The sequence below is a fragment of the Grammomys surdaster genome, unplaced genomic scaffold (genome assembly GCF_004785775.1).
Source record: "Grammomys surdaster isolate TR1022 unplaced genomic scaffold, NIH_TR_1.0 60, whole genome shotgun sequence".
Taxonomy (NCBI): Eukaryota; Metazoa; Chordata; class Mammalia; order Rodentia; family Muridae; genus Grammomys; species Grammomys surdaster.
Window position 1 is genome coordinate 10,110,586 of NW_021604562.1, and position 13,911 is coordinate 10,124,496.

Consider the following 13,911-nt stretch of genomic DNA (forward strand, 5'->3'; position numbering starts at 1 on the left):
CTGTCTAGAAAATTCCCCAAACAAAATAAACAACATAACAAGAATAACACAATAATATTAAGCCTTGAGATCATTAAAAACTGTTTACCTCATTTACCACTCAGCTAAGTTGTGTAATCAGATTTTACACCCTACGAAGTGGAGCATATAGCTTGATAATATCTATGTGCTATTCTGGGTCAGTGAAGTAAAACTTCCTTCGTAAAACTATCCTGAAAGACATATTCCTCATTTCTTTCCATGTTTAAAAAAGAAGGCTTCCTTAGAGACAGATCATATACAGGAACAGGTTTTTTTTTCAATGTAAAATTGACATGAAATTACAGGTGGCAATTCTAGAATATTCCCCAGTCATATATATGCTTAGCTTATGTGAATGTCATGGTCCAGCCCCAGTGAGTATTTTTTCCTATTTTGGGTCTCTTTATGGCAGCAGAGGGGGAAGAGCATTGGCAGGGCGTGGGTTGGTGGTAAGATTTAGTCTTAGGAGAAATTTAAGGTTGCTGATATATAATAATAAAATGTTTCCCTATCTCAATTATTTTTCTTTTTTATTGGATATTTTATTTTATCTACATTTTAAATGGTATCCCCTTTCCCAGATTCCCCTCCACAAACTCCCTATCCCATCCCCTCCCCTTGCTTCTATGGGGGTGCCCTCCCATCCACCCACCCACTCCCACCTCAGTTCCCTGACATTCCACTACACTGGGGCATTGAGCTTTCACAGGATCAAGGGCCTCTCCTCCCATTGAGGAAAACTCCTCCATTGTTGGTGGCATTGCAAGTTGGTACAAACACTCTGAAAATCAGACTAGCAGTTCCTCAGAAAAGGACATAGTACTACCTGGAGACCCAGCTATACCACTCCTGGGCATATATCCTATCTCAATTCTAAGTCACTTTGTTTGCTTCAGTAGTTGACTTGCCTTCTTCTGAGTTCCTCTGAGGCAAGAAACTGTTTATCACCTCATCCTAAAACATCAAGAGTTTAAGTAATGTAGCCTTTGTTTTATCTCTGCAGGAATTGCACCTCTCTAACTTTCAGCTAGTTGAAGTTGCAGCAAGAAAAGGGGACCCTTTGAGCATTTTATTTGTCAGCTGTAAAAAGTCTCCTATGAAAGCTCTCTACAAAAAATGGGGAAGGGGCTTGTAAGAAAAGCAGGATAAAGGATCTAGGAAAAAGGGGATAAGTGGGATCTAAGAAAAGCAGGAAAAAGAGTGCTAAGAGGAGGACAATAAGGAGAATAATGCTAAGAGAAGCAGGGACAAGGAGAAATGAGTACCCTCTTCTCTTTGTCCTCAGCACTTATACATCTTTCAGAATACATGATCACGTGGTAAAAGTTCATTTCAAGTTTACACATAAATCCAAATCATAAATTGAATAAGAAGTTTACAACAGAGAATGTGTAAATACATATCCATTAGGAGTAATTATCTGGTTAAACATTGATCACCTGTCACAGCTCCACAGGTTCATTGAGAGCTAAAAGTATAACTAAGTTATTAGTGAAGTTTTGTATAGATAAATCCAGTCAGTATTTTATCTTCTGACCTAGCACCTATAATAAATCATTAATTCCCTTTTTATGACCTTTGATTAAGGGTTTTACAACCTCTTAGAACATGCTTTAGTAGAAGGCCTGCTTATTATCTCAGAAGCAATTTATTCATGACACTAAAGACTGGCAGAGTTCTCATTGCAGTTTTGACTCTCAGAAAAGGACCTAATAGTAATTCCACTATAAACGAACTTACTAAATTTTGATATAATTTTTTGAATTCTTATTGGATCATCATTAAGAATTAAGAATTCATCTATTTGTCTATATGCCATCAGTAGAAGACACTGCATGTTCGTTGTTCTGCAGAGATCTGCTCAAAAGGGTGCGCTAATACCTAGTGGTTGTTACACATATTTAAAAATACAAGGAAAAGCATATTAATAGCAGGAATCTTTCTTAAAATGATTTTCTCTTGGGCCTTGCCTATTAGAGAAAATCCATTGTGTACAGATATTCTTTAATCTAAAGCAAGCCATCTCAGGAAGATCACCTGCTGGTTATTAACTTGTCCTATGTTGCCTCCTGACAGGTGAAGCATCATGGCACTCCTCAGCATCATCACCTTCCACAGCCTGATTGGTTACTCAGACCCCTCCCCTCCCCCACTAGGTCAGAATAGCAATGATCTCACAATAGGAGGTGAGCTGTCTACCAGCTTAGTCTGGGGAGTTACCCAGAACCACACCCATCTTCAACCATTACCACACTCACGTCAAGCTGGCACCAGCCCAGACTGGTGAGTACCCAAGAATCTGTTCTCATATTTTCAGGTCTAGCTGGGGTTATACAGTCGGTACACAAGCCCACAATGGTGAATTCCCAGAAAGTTTGTCAGCCAGAGCCATTCTCATACTCCCTGGCCTACTGGGGTCACTCAGACTAGATACCATCTCAGCATAGTAAGAGACCAAGAGCTGATCCTGAGGTGTCCTCCTAATACTCCCTGGCCTAGCTTGGGTTGAACAGCCTTTACTCCAACATAACCTAGTGTAGGATCAAGAGCCCATCTTACTGAATCATCCTGACACACTCAGATTGAGTTTGGGTCAAGCAGTTCACTGACCATCTGAGTCTGGTTAGTTTTCTAGATCCCTGCCCTTCTGCAACTGTTCAGACAAGTGAATGATCACACAGTCTCAGGAAGACAATGTACTAGGCCACTCTAGTGAGTACCTTATGTCCCCACCTTCATGTAGCATATACTCAGAGCTTAAGCAACATCCCTGCCTGTTGAGTGATCATGACTCCCTCTCTAGTACTTTCCTCAGACACCCAGGGCTAGTTCAGGTCAAGCAGATGAATTTAATTGATGAGTGACTCACAACTGTGAATTCCTCTGCCATCCTCAGAGTCTTCAGCCTAGCTGGTGTCAAGCAGCCTGGGCACTGGACCAGACTGGTGAGTGATCAAAACCTTGCCTGTTTTCCCTTTTAATCTTTGTAGTACTAGGGCTAGTTTAGGTCATATTGTTGCACAATGTTGCACAATAGTAGCCTTTTTGAATTCCCCAGAACCTTGCTTATCTACAACATTACCACACTCCTAGACTCAGCTAGTATCATAAAACATGGCTAGCAATGAAGACTGGTAATGATCAAGAACTTTGTCCTCTACACTATTCTTCTACTACCATGCCTAGATGGTGCCAACATAGCCTGAATATCAGCCCAGTCTTATGAATCCATATAACCTTTGCCTGCCTGATCCATCTTCATAGTTCCTGGCCTAGCTGGGATCAATCAGAATGTCCCCTGTCCCAGATTTGAGAAAGCCCAAGCTCTACCCTACTGTTTGGTATCCTAATATTCCTGGACCTACCTTGGGTTACATAACCTCTACCCTAACCCAGCCAGATATGGAATCAAGAACTCTATCTTATAATATCATCCTGTCAAATTTGTGCCTAGGTAGCTCATTGAACAGCCAAGATTGGTGCATAACCTAGACCCTTCCAATCCCAGGGCATCCCCACAGTCCAAAACTGTGGTTTTTGTTTGTGAGGGTTGAAGAACCTGGCCTCCATCACTATCCTCATATTCCCAGGCATAATCCCATTCAAGCGGCTTCCAGGCCAGCCAAGACTCCTATATGGCCCAGACCCCTGCACTGCTGCACGTGCTCAGAGTACAAAGTGATCTCACAATTACAGGCAGACTGCAGACCAGCTTAGCCAGGTGAGTAATCCTAACCCTGACCCTGACCCTGACCCTGCTCTTTCCCACCATTACCACTCTTCTAGGACTATCTTGGGTAAAAAAAAAGCCTGCATAAAAGCTCAGCCTGTGAGGGACCCAGACTGTTCTCCTGTGCCATCCCTACAGTCCCTGTTCAACCTAAAGTCAAATTGCCTTCTCCCCAGCTTACTTTGGTAAGTAACCAATACTACTACCTTTCCCACAGCCCTAATGATTCCATGACTTGTTGAGATCAAGCAATGTGGCCACCAGAGGAGACAAGTGAGTGCTCTGAGATCAAGATCTTCGCTCATGTACCCTCCTCACACTCATAGGCCTAGCTTGGTTCATACAATCTAAGCAAGAGACCAGCCTAGTGAGTGATCAAGATTCCCCTTCGAGCAGCTACCTCAGAACACTGGTCAAGCTGCCTGGTGAGTGTTTCAGATAACTGTCCTCCATGTTAATGCCAGTTTAACCCTAACAGGGTCTAAGTAGCACAAAATGCAGGAAGGTCAAGTGCCTGCACCTCCATAGTACTAGTCCTAGGTACTGTCACAAAGGATGGTGAGTTCCTACAAATCTCACCTGCTATAGCCATCCTCATCCTGACTTATCTGGAGTCAATCACATTGTACATCATGGAACTCAAGATCTTGTCCTCCTGGTATTGTACTAATACACCATAATAGCTTGAGCAGCAATGTCTGGACTCTAGCCCAGCCTGGTGAATGACCCAGATCCCTGTACTTCCAAGAACATCCTCTCATTTCCAGGCCTAGAATGGCTGCAGCAGCCTGGGCACCACCCAGCCTGGTGAGGGGAAAGACCCTGTCCTCATAACTCATCCTCACACTCCTTGCCCTAGCTTAGGTCAAGGAGCTTGCAGACCTGCCAAGCCTTATTAGTGAATAAGAGTGTTGCCTGGTGCTATACCACAGACTACAATGTGGTCTCACAATCCCAGGAATACTGTTTACCAGAACAGACCGGTAAGTGAAAGACACATTATCACTCTACCAGGGCTAGCTGTGGTCATATGGCCTGCACACAAGCCATCTCTTTTTTTTTTAACCTAAAACATAGCCCTCCCTCATCATATCCAATAGCAACTCAGCAAGATAGGGTTCAAGTTGCCTGCTCACAAGTGTACCCAAGACTTAGTCTTCCTCCATCATCCTAATAATCTAGGACTTTGGGTCAAGCAGTCTTGTAGAAGCAGGAAGATATTGTGGGATTGATTAAAAGTTTCTCTTCACACACAATGCTTATGTGCCCAGGCATATCTAAGGTTGAGCAATTTGCCCATAAGAACAGACTAATAAAAGCCCAGCTTACTTCTCTTTGTCACTTTAACAGACCTGGCTTTGGTCATATAACCTGCCCAGAAGCAGAGTCCATACCAAGACATCCCCTCCAATTCCTTAGCCACACTTCCACACCTAGTTTGGTTCAAGCAGAACATAAGCCAACACTGTCTATTGAATAACTAAGACCCTGACCCTTCCACAACATCTTCACACTCCCTGAATCATGTGGGGTCATCTCTACACTCCTTGACCTATGTAGGGTCAAGCAGCCTGGAAAATAATTGATAGTGTTCAGTTATCAAGACATTGGCATCCCACATAATTCTCACATCTGAGGCCTAACATGGCTCACTCAGTTTACCTACCAGCCCAGTCTCATGAGGGATCCAGAATCTTGCCTGTTTATACCATTATTATGTAACCATACCCAGGCAGAGTCCAACAGCCTAGAAACTATTCTTGTTGACATCCTAAGATGATGACTGCTTAAGACACTCTGATGTCTGGATCAAGCCAGTCAGACTCTGTACAGTTCTAGTCTCTTAAAAGATGAAGATCCTATCCTGCTGCTGCCATATACTAATCCTCCCAGGTCTAACTTTACTCAGCCTGCACTTAATCCAACCTCGTGAGTGACCAAGACACTGCCCTCTTGTGCAAACTGCAGAGTCCCAGGCTCAAGTTGGGTCAGGAGAACATCTCACCAGCCCAGACTGGTAAGTAATCAAGACCCTGCCCTTGTATACCATATACAATACTTTGGATCACAATTCTTATCCACCATTCTTGTTCTGTTGAACCATCACACATAACCCTGCTCATGTATAAAATTAACAGACCCTGCAGGCTGTGCTTGGAATATGCCCTTCTGCAGGACCAAGTAGCCTGGGAGTAAGACCAGCCTCATAGTCAGTAATCAAGGTGATCTATTCGACACCATCCCCATCTGCCTATCCCAGCTCTGGTCAGACAGCTTTCCCATCAACCCAATCTTAGTGTGTTCCACTTCCCCACACTCAACAGGCCAAGATATGTACCCAGTGCGATGTTCTGTGTGCTCAGCTTGTTTACACTTAATATGCCTTTAAGAATGCAAGTAATTTTGTCTCTTAGAAACGGAACTACAACTCTTGGGGTTCTCAGAGGCTACTGAGCTGGTGGGAGGGTGGCTGGAGAGGGCAAAGTCATGTGACCAGGCTAGCTATCTCCTCTGTCTCTTCTCTCCACAGTCACTTTTTCCTCTAAAAGAAAAGTTTGCAAAGGGCCCTACAGCTAATAGATGCCTCACTCATACACTTGCTTTCTCTAGACCAGGTTTCAGTAGAAAGCTGGGGTGGCCATTGTGCCTTCAGGGACACACTACTGACCTATCTGCCACTCCCACACATCCCCCTTCTTAACCCTTGCAGCCACCATGATTGGCGAGATCTGTGCTGCAGCAACCTTCATCTCCAAGTTCCTCTGCACCAAGGGCCTCAGGAATGAGGAGCAGCTACAGATCTTCAGCCAGAGCCTGCAGGAGCTGCTGGCAGAACACTACAAACACCACTGGTTCCCAGAGAAGCCCTGCAAGGGATCGGGTTACAGGTGTATTCGCATCAACCATAAGATGGATCCTCTGGTCGGTCAGGCAGCACAACAGATTGGACTGAGTAGTCGAGAGTTGTTGAGGCTCCTCCCAAGTGAGCTCACACTGTGGGTTGACCCCTATGAAGTGTCCTACAGGATTGGAGAAAATGGTTCCATCTGTGTGCTGTATGAAGCCTCACCAGCGGGAGGTAGCTCTCCAAACAGTACCAACGTGCAAATGGTAGATAGCAGAAGCGGTTGCAAGGAGGAACCTCTTTTGTCCAGAAGAAGCCCTTCCAAAAACTACAAAATGATGGCTGTATCAGGTTCAGATACAGTCCACCGATGGATGACCTTATAATGGAAGAATAAATTTGATTTTTTGCTTTGGGTGGGCTCCTCTTGGGAATGGATTATTGAATTTAAACCATGTCACAGCTGTGAAAACCTGACATGAGATAGTGTTGATAATTTTTAAGTGATACTGCTATAGTTTGGATAGTACCTTTCAATGATGTAATAGCCTGTGAGTTCAAGGAAGCATTCACTTTATTTACAAGGGAATGAAGTCACATGATGTTTTCAGTTTCTCCCAGATATTTTACCTATATTTTCACATCAGTCCCTTTAAGGAAAATCTGTATTTTAATAACTATCTTTCACCTAAAGACAAACAGACCTTGTATTGTATCCTTAGTTTTATCAAGGAACCAGAATGTGACTTTGCAACGGGCTTTTAAAAGGCTCTTAAAAAGACACTGCCTGAACCATGTTTGTTAGCAGCAGCCTGTTCATAGTATTTTTGCTAATTTGTAGTTTTCTAAGTACACTTATTTTTAGGAAGTGGAGGTGTAGATAATAACTTCCTTATACTTAATTTGGTAAAAATATTTCCCATAAACCAACATCTATTTTGTAAACTTTTTAAGTGTTTCCTAATAACTTGGTACATTATGAATTGCTATAATTTTCACAGTTCATTTGTATAGTCTGTAGCAAAGTTGTACAGATTTCAATATTTTTGATGACAGGTTTTTTTTTTTTTACATGTACTCAGCTTTTACAATCTAAGATAAATTTGTAGCTTTCACATTAAACTATACATTATTCCATGATGTTAATAGTATACTTGACTGGTGTAACTGGTGCCACACAGGCTGAACACCATTCATGTGCAGTAAAATTTCAAGAATTTCACCTGTCAGAGCCATAGACACACTCCCTGGCCTAGCTGAGTTCAGACAAACTACAGCGCATCCAAGCCCAGGGAGAGCTCAACATTACATCCTGCTGTTCTTCTACTAAGACCCCAGGCTTGGGGTCCTACACTACAGGCCAGCCTACTGAGCTTCATCATCCTGAATCTCCTAGGCCATGTTTGGGTCAAGCATCGCACTGTGAAGCCTGGTAGCAAGACCCCTGCCATCCTGCACCAGCTCACAGTAGCCAGAAACCCCATGATCCTGGGTAGACAATGTACCCTAGTGAGTGTCCAAATTCCCTACTTGGCTTTTACCATCACTATGCTCACAGTCAGAGGAACAGCCCAGCCTGATGAGTTGTCAAGTCTCACTTTCCAATGCTTTCCTCAAACTCTGTCCTCACACTCCGTGGCCTAACTGTGCTCAATCAGACTGTGTACCATCCTAATCTGATGATAATTCAATATATTATCCTTCCAGTGTCACAATAATGGTCTGTGGTCTTGCTTGTGTGCCATAGCCTGAACTTCTTAACCCAGCCTGGTGCCTGAACCAGATCCTGCACTCCGAGGTTATCTGCACTGTTCCAGGTCTATGCATTGCTGAAACTGCCTGGGCATCAGTCTGTCTTGGTGAGTCCTTTGTGAGAAGACTTCACTCTTCTGCACCAAATTGAAACTCCCAGGGTGAATTTGGACCAAGTACATTGTTGCTTAGTCAAGCTTGGTAGTGAGTCAGACCCCTGCCTTTCTGCACCTACTTAGTCTAGGTGTGGTCTCCCAGTCACAGGCAGACTTTGCATCAGCCCAAAGAGATGATTACCCTGGATTCCACACTTGCCCACCATACCAATAATTCCAGGATGTTTTCAGGTCAGACAGTGTAGTGTGAACATCAGAGGACAGAAGTGAGTTTCCTAAGTACTCTAGTGATCCGGGCTCTCCCTTCAGCATCCTCCTCACACCGATATGCCTGGCTTGGTTTACACAGCATGAGCAACACTCCAACCCTGTAAGTGACAGGACTCCTACTCCAGCACCTTCTGTAGATTCCAAAGTCTAGTTTGGTCAAGCAGATCCCTCAATAGTGAAGCCTGGTAAGTGAGCCGGACTATTGTGCACCCTGTTATGCCTATAGTCTCAGGCTCTGGTCAAGCTTCCCAAACACCAGCCCAGACTGGTATATTATCAAGACCTGTCCTCACACACTGCCTTTCAACTCTTGTGACTAGTTTGAGCCAAAGATGCTTGCCTATCAGACCAGGCTAATAAGTGACTCATTTGTACCATTAGTATATTCCCAGGCCTAGCTCCACCCAGGCTCACCCCTGCCATCCCCATAAACCTAGGAAAAACTTTCTACTCTCCAGTTTAACTTGGCATGTGATCTGGGTCAGGGCCTCTCTCTCATCTCAGGACTTGGGTACAGGAGGTTCAGTTACCAGTGCAGCCTAGTCAGGGATCAAGACTCTCCCCTCCCTGACAATCCTCGTACCTTCAGGCTTTACAATGGTCTAACAGCTTGCCTAACACAAGCATACTGATTGACCAAGATTGCCTCCTGTCTTAACTTTCCTCACAGTCAGAAGCCAATATTTGTTCACACAGACTCAGTGCCAACTCACCCTGTTTAATGACTAAGAATCCTGCCTCCACATTTTCTTTATCCACTCTTCAGTTGAGGGACATCTAGGTTGCTTCTCGTTTTTAGCTATAACAACTAAAGCTGCTATGAACATAGCTAAGCAAGTCTCTTTGTGGGATATTGGGGGATCTTTTGAGTATATTTCCACGAGTGGTATACCTGGGTCTTAAGGTAGGAACTATTCCTATTTTTTTTCTGAAAAACTGCCAAATTGATTTCCAAAATGGTTGTACAAGATTGCATGCCCACCGGCAATAGAGGAGTGTTCCCCTTGCTCCACATCCTCACCAGCATGTGCTATCTTCTGAGTTTTTGATCTTAGACATTCTGATGAGTATTTTCGTTTTTGCAGTTGTTTTGATTTACATTTCTCTGATGACTAAGGAGTCAGGAACTCTGAACATTTCTTTAAGTGCTTCTCAACAATTTGAGAGTCCTCTGTTGAGAATTATCTGTTTAGCCCTGTTCCTCACTTTTAATTGGTTTATTTGAGTTATTGATGTCTAACTTGAGTTCTTTGTAAATTTTGGATATTAGCCTTCTGTCACATGTAGGGTTGGTGAAGGTCCTTTTCTAGTGGGATACTATTCAGCTATTAAAAAGAAAGACATCACAAATTCTGTAGGCAGATGGATGGAACTTGAGAATATTATCCTGAGTGAGGTAACCCAGACCCAAAAGGACATAAATGGTATGTACTCATAAGTGAATATTAGCCATAATATACAGGTACCACATTACACTCCACAGGCCCAATTGAGAAAGCTTGAATCACACTTAGAAATAAAATAGTCATAAGAGGCAGATGGAGGGAGGAAACTGGAAGGAAAGGGAGGGTGGAAGGGAATTGGGAGTTCTGGATCAGGTGTGGGGAAGGACAGGAGACATGGCTAGATGGCCATGAAAATGAATGGAAATCTGCAACTGACAGGAGGGATGGGGGACATCTCCATAATGAGACAGAGACCTGGGATAAGGGAGGTGCCCAAGAATTAATGGGGATGACCCTTGGCTGTGACTCACTACATTGGGGATATGGAACCTGAAGAGGCAACCTCCTGTAGACAGGCAGGAACCCCAGTGGAGCAATAGAGACACCAACCCACCCACAAAACTTTCAAACCAAAATCTATCCTGTCTACAAGTAACACAAGCACAGTGAAGGGAGCAGAGACTGAGGGAATAGCTAACCAATAACCCAAATAACCAGCCTAACTTAAGACCAATCCCATGGCCAAGCACCAATCCCTAACACTATTATTGATACTCGGTTATGTTTGCAGAAAGGAACATGTTGTTCTCTGAGAGGGTCTATCAAGCAGCTGACTCAAACATATACAGACACCCACAGCCAAACAGTGGATGGAACTTGGGGACTCTTATGGAAGGATAGGAGGAAGGATTGTGGCCCCCTAAGGGAATAGGAACTCCATAGGAAGACCAATAGAACCAATTAACCTGGAAGCTTGCAGCTCTCAGTTTTGAACCACCAACCAAAGAATATATGTGGACTGGACCTAGGCCTCCCTACTCATATGCAGCAGATGTGCATCTTGGTCTTCATGTGGGTCAAGAACAACTGGAGCAGGCTCTATCCCAAAAGCTGCTGTCTGTATGTAGGATATGTTGTTCTTCAGCTGGACTGCCTTGTCTGGCCTCAGTGAGAGAGGAAACACCTAGCTTAGCACAGACTTAAAGTGCCAGGTGAGGGAAGGATACCCAAGGGGCCCCCACCTGCTCAGAGGAGAAGGGGAGGGGGAAATGGGGGAAGGATTGTAGGAGAAAGAGTGACCAGGAGTGGGACAGTGAGCAGGATGTAAAGGGAATAATTTTTAAAAAAAGACTCCTGCCTCCAGAGCCTTCCTGACACTCCAAGGCCTAGTCCAGGTGAAGCAACTTGCTGAGCAGCACAGCCTGATGGGTGATAACGGACCCCTGTCCTCCCATCAAGCAGTCTTGACACAAGCCCCGATGGCTGGCTGATCAAGATCCTGTCCCTCTCTCTACCCCATCCTCACATTACAAGGCCTAGCTTCTGCCATGCAGCTTATACAAAATTCTAGCTTCATGAGAAATCAAGACCCTGCCCCCCACCCCCAATCTATTCTAATGCTTGCGGCCGGCATTCCAGGCCTGCCTATGAGTGACCCAGGCCTAGACACTCATATTCCACCTGGACAGTCTCAGTCCAAGCTAGGGTCAAGTTGTCTCCTCACCATCATAGCTTAGTCAGTGATCTCGACAATTAGTTTTCAACATGAGGGTCTGTGACTCCTTTGGGGATCAAACAACCCTTTCATGGAGATCACCTAAGACTACCAGAAAACACAATTCATAACAGTAGCAAAATTACAGTTATGAAGTAGTAATAATAATTTTATGGTGGGGAGTCAGCACAACATTGGGAACTGTATTGAAGGGGGTTACAGCATTTGGAAGGCTGAGAATCCTTGACCTAGACTTTCCTCTCCTGTACATCCTCACACTCCCAGGCCTAGTTGTGCTCCAGCATCTTGCCCACCAGTTTAACCTAATGAAGGCTTAAGGTCCCTGTATGCCTCACACTCACAAGCCAAAATTGGGTTACAAAGCCCGAATTCAAGATCTACCTTGGCTTAGGATCAATGATAGAAGGCATAGTATTATAAGAGCAAGAGGTGGTCGATGACCCCAAGGAAACAGTGTTTTCCAGCTATAACAGGGGTGATGAATACACATATGAACTGACCCATAGTCTCTGACAGCATGCAGAAGACCTGTGTAAGTTCAAGCCACATAAAATCAGAACATAGAGAAGGGAAAGGGAGCACAAAGTTGCACCACTAACCAAGAAGTTACTTAGAATTGATACCTACTGGGAATGGGATTCCATTTTCTCTAATGAAACCACACTGGGTATATCAACCATAATCTAAGGCAAGACTCCATTCCCAGGAATAGTTAGCCAACACAAAATACACTCAGTGTTTTTTCTGTGCTTTTTTTTTTTCAGTTTTGGATTGTTTTAGTTTGGAGGCTTTTGTTTGTTTGCTTTATTAGGTTTTTGGGGTGTTTTTTGTTGTTTTCTTTTCTTTTTGAGATAGAGCATGAAGTTGAGTCTGTCAGGAGATGAAGAGGTTCTGGGAGGAGTTGGAAGAGGGAAAGAAGGAACAAAAATATATTGTATGAAAAAGTGTGTGTGTGTGTGTATCTGTGAGTCACTCAGACATTTGCCAGCAGATGGATATTCCTAGGCATTGCTAGGGTCAAGCTATCTTCTTACAAGGCTACCCTGATTAGTGATCAAGACCACCCCAACCTCAGTCCAGCTTGTTTCTCAGAATCCCAGACCTAGTTTGAGTCAATCAGGTCCCTGAAAAGCACAACAAAGTGGTTAATTTAAGACCTGCCCTTTGACAAAACCTCCATACTGCTACCCTTAGTCTGCCTTATACAGCTTACACAGGAGCAAAGCATGGTGTGGTACCATGAACCTTGCCTGCCTGAGCCATCTTCACATTTCCTGGACTATCTGGAGTCAATTAGACTATGCACCTAGTGAGAGCTCAAAATTTTACATTCCTCTGTATTGCTAACACTCTCAGGTGTGCTTAGATAGCAGACCTTACACTTTAGCCCAGCTTGGTGAGTTACCAGTACCTTTGCATGCCCAGGACATGCTTACAACCTGAAGTCTAACTTTTAGGAAGCAGCCTAGGATTGAGTTCATTATGGTGAGGTAGCAACCTCCTGTACCATCTTTGGACTCCTAGACCTAGTTTTGATCAAGAAGCTTACTAACAAGCCAAGTCTGTTTATGACTCAGGCCCTAATAAGATTAACAAGTAATTTCACAATCACAGGCAGATTGGTGAGTGAACTAGAACCACACATTTACCCACCATTTTTATACTCACTGGTCAATCTACAATCATGCAGACAGATTTTGTCACTCTGTGTCATCCCTACAATCTTGGCAACAATTTATCTTGCTCACTCTTCTTCCATGATCTGACTATCCAGAACTAGTATGGGTACAACAGCCTGTGCCCTACTCAGTTCAGCCTACTCAGTGATTAAGACTCTCCACTCCTGTAGTATCCTCATACGACCAGGTCTAACTGTGGTCAAGGAGCATGTCTATCAGCCAAATATAGCGTGCGACCAACCTACCTTCACATTCCTGACACTCATAGGCCAAGACTAGGAACATGTGGCCTTAGTACTTAGATAGCCTAGTATATGTTCAACATACCTACCTGCCTTGGCCATCTCCACAATCACAGGCTTAGTCAGTGTAACTATAGCCTGAGTAACTGCCTAGCCAGGTGAACAATTAAGCCTTGCACTCAGCACCCTCCTCAGTTTCCCAGGCCTAGTTTAGTCAGGCAGAAAAGCTGACCTGTGCAACCTGGTAAGTGTACAAGCCCCCTATCCCTACCCACCCCCGTGTTATCCCCATAAT

The 13,911-nt window shown here is 44.0% G+C and overlaps 1 pseudogene across 1 annotated transcript; it reads left to right on the forward strand.

Moving 5' to 3' along the window:
• Nucleotides 1-2,263: 2,263 nt before the first annotated feature.
• LOC114619682 lies at nucleotides 2,264-6,982 on the forward strand (annotated as a pseudogene). The gene is made up of 5 exons (XR_003711209.1): nucleotides 2,264-2,304; nucleotides 2,918-2,966; nucleotides 3,808-3,936; nucleotides 5,661-5,768; nucleotides 6,462-6,982. The product of XR_003711209.1 is annotated as a protein BTG1 pseudogene (transcript).
• Nucleotides 6,983-13,911: the final 6,929 nt, after the last annotated feature.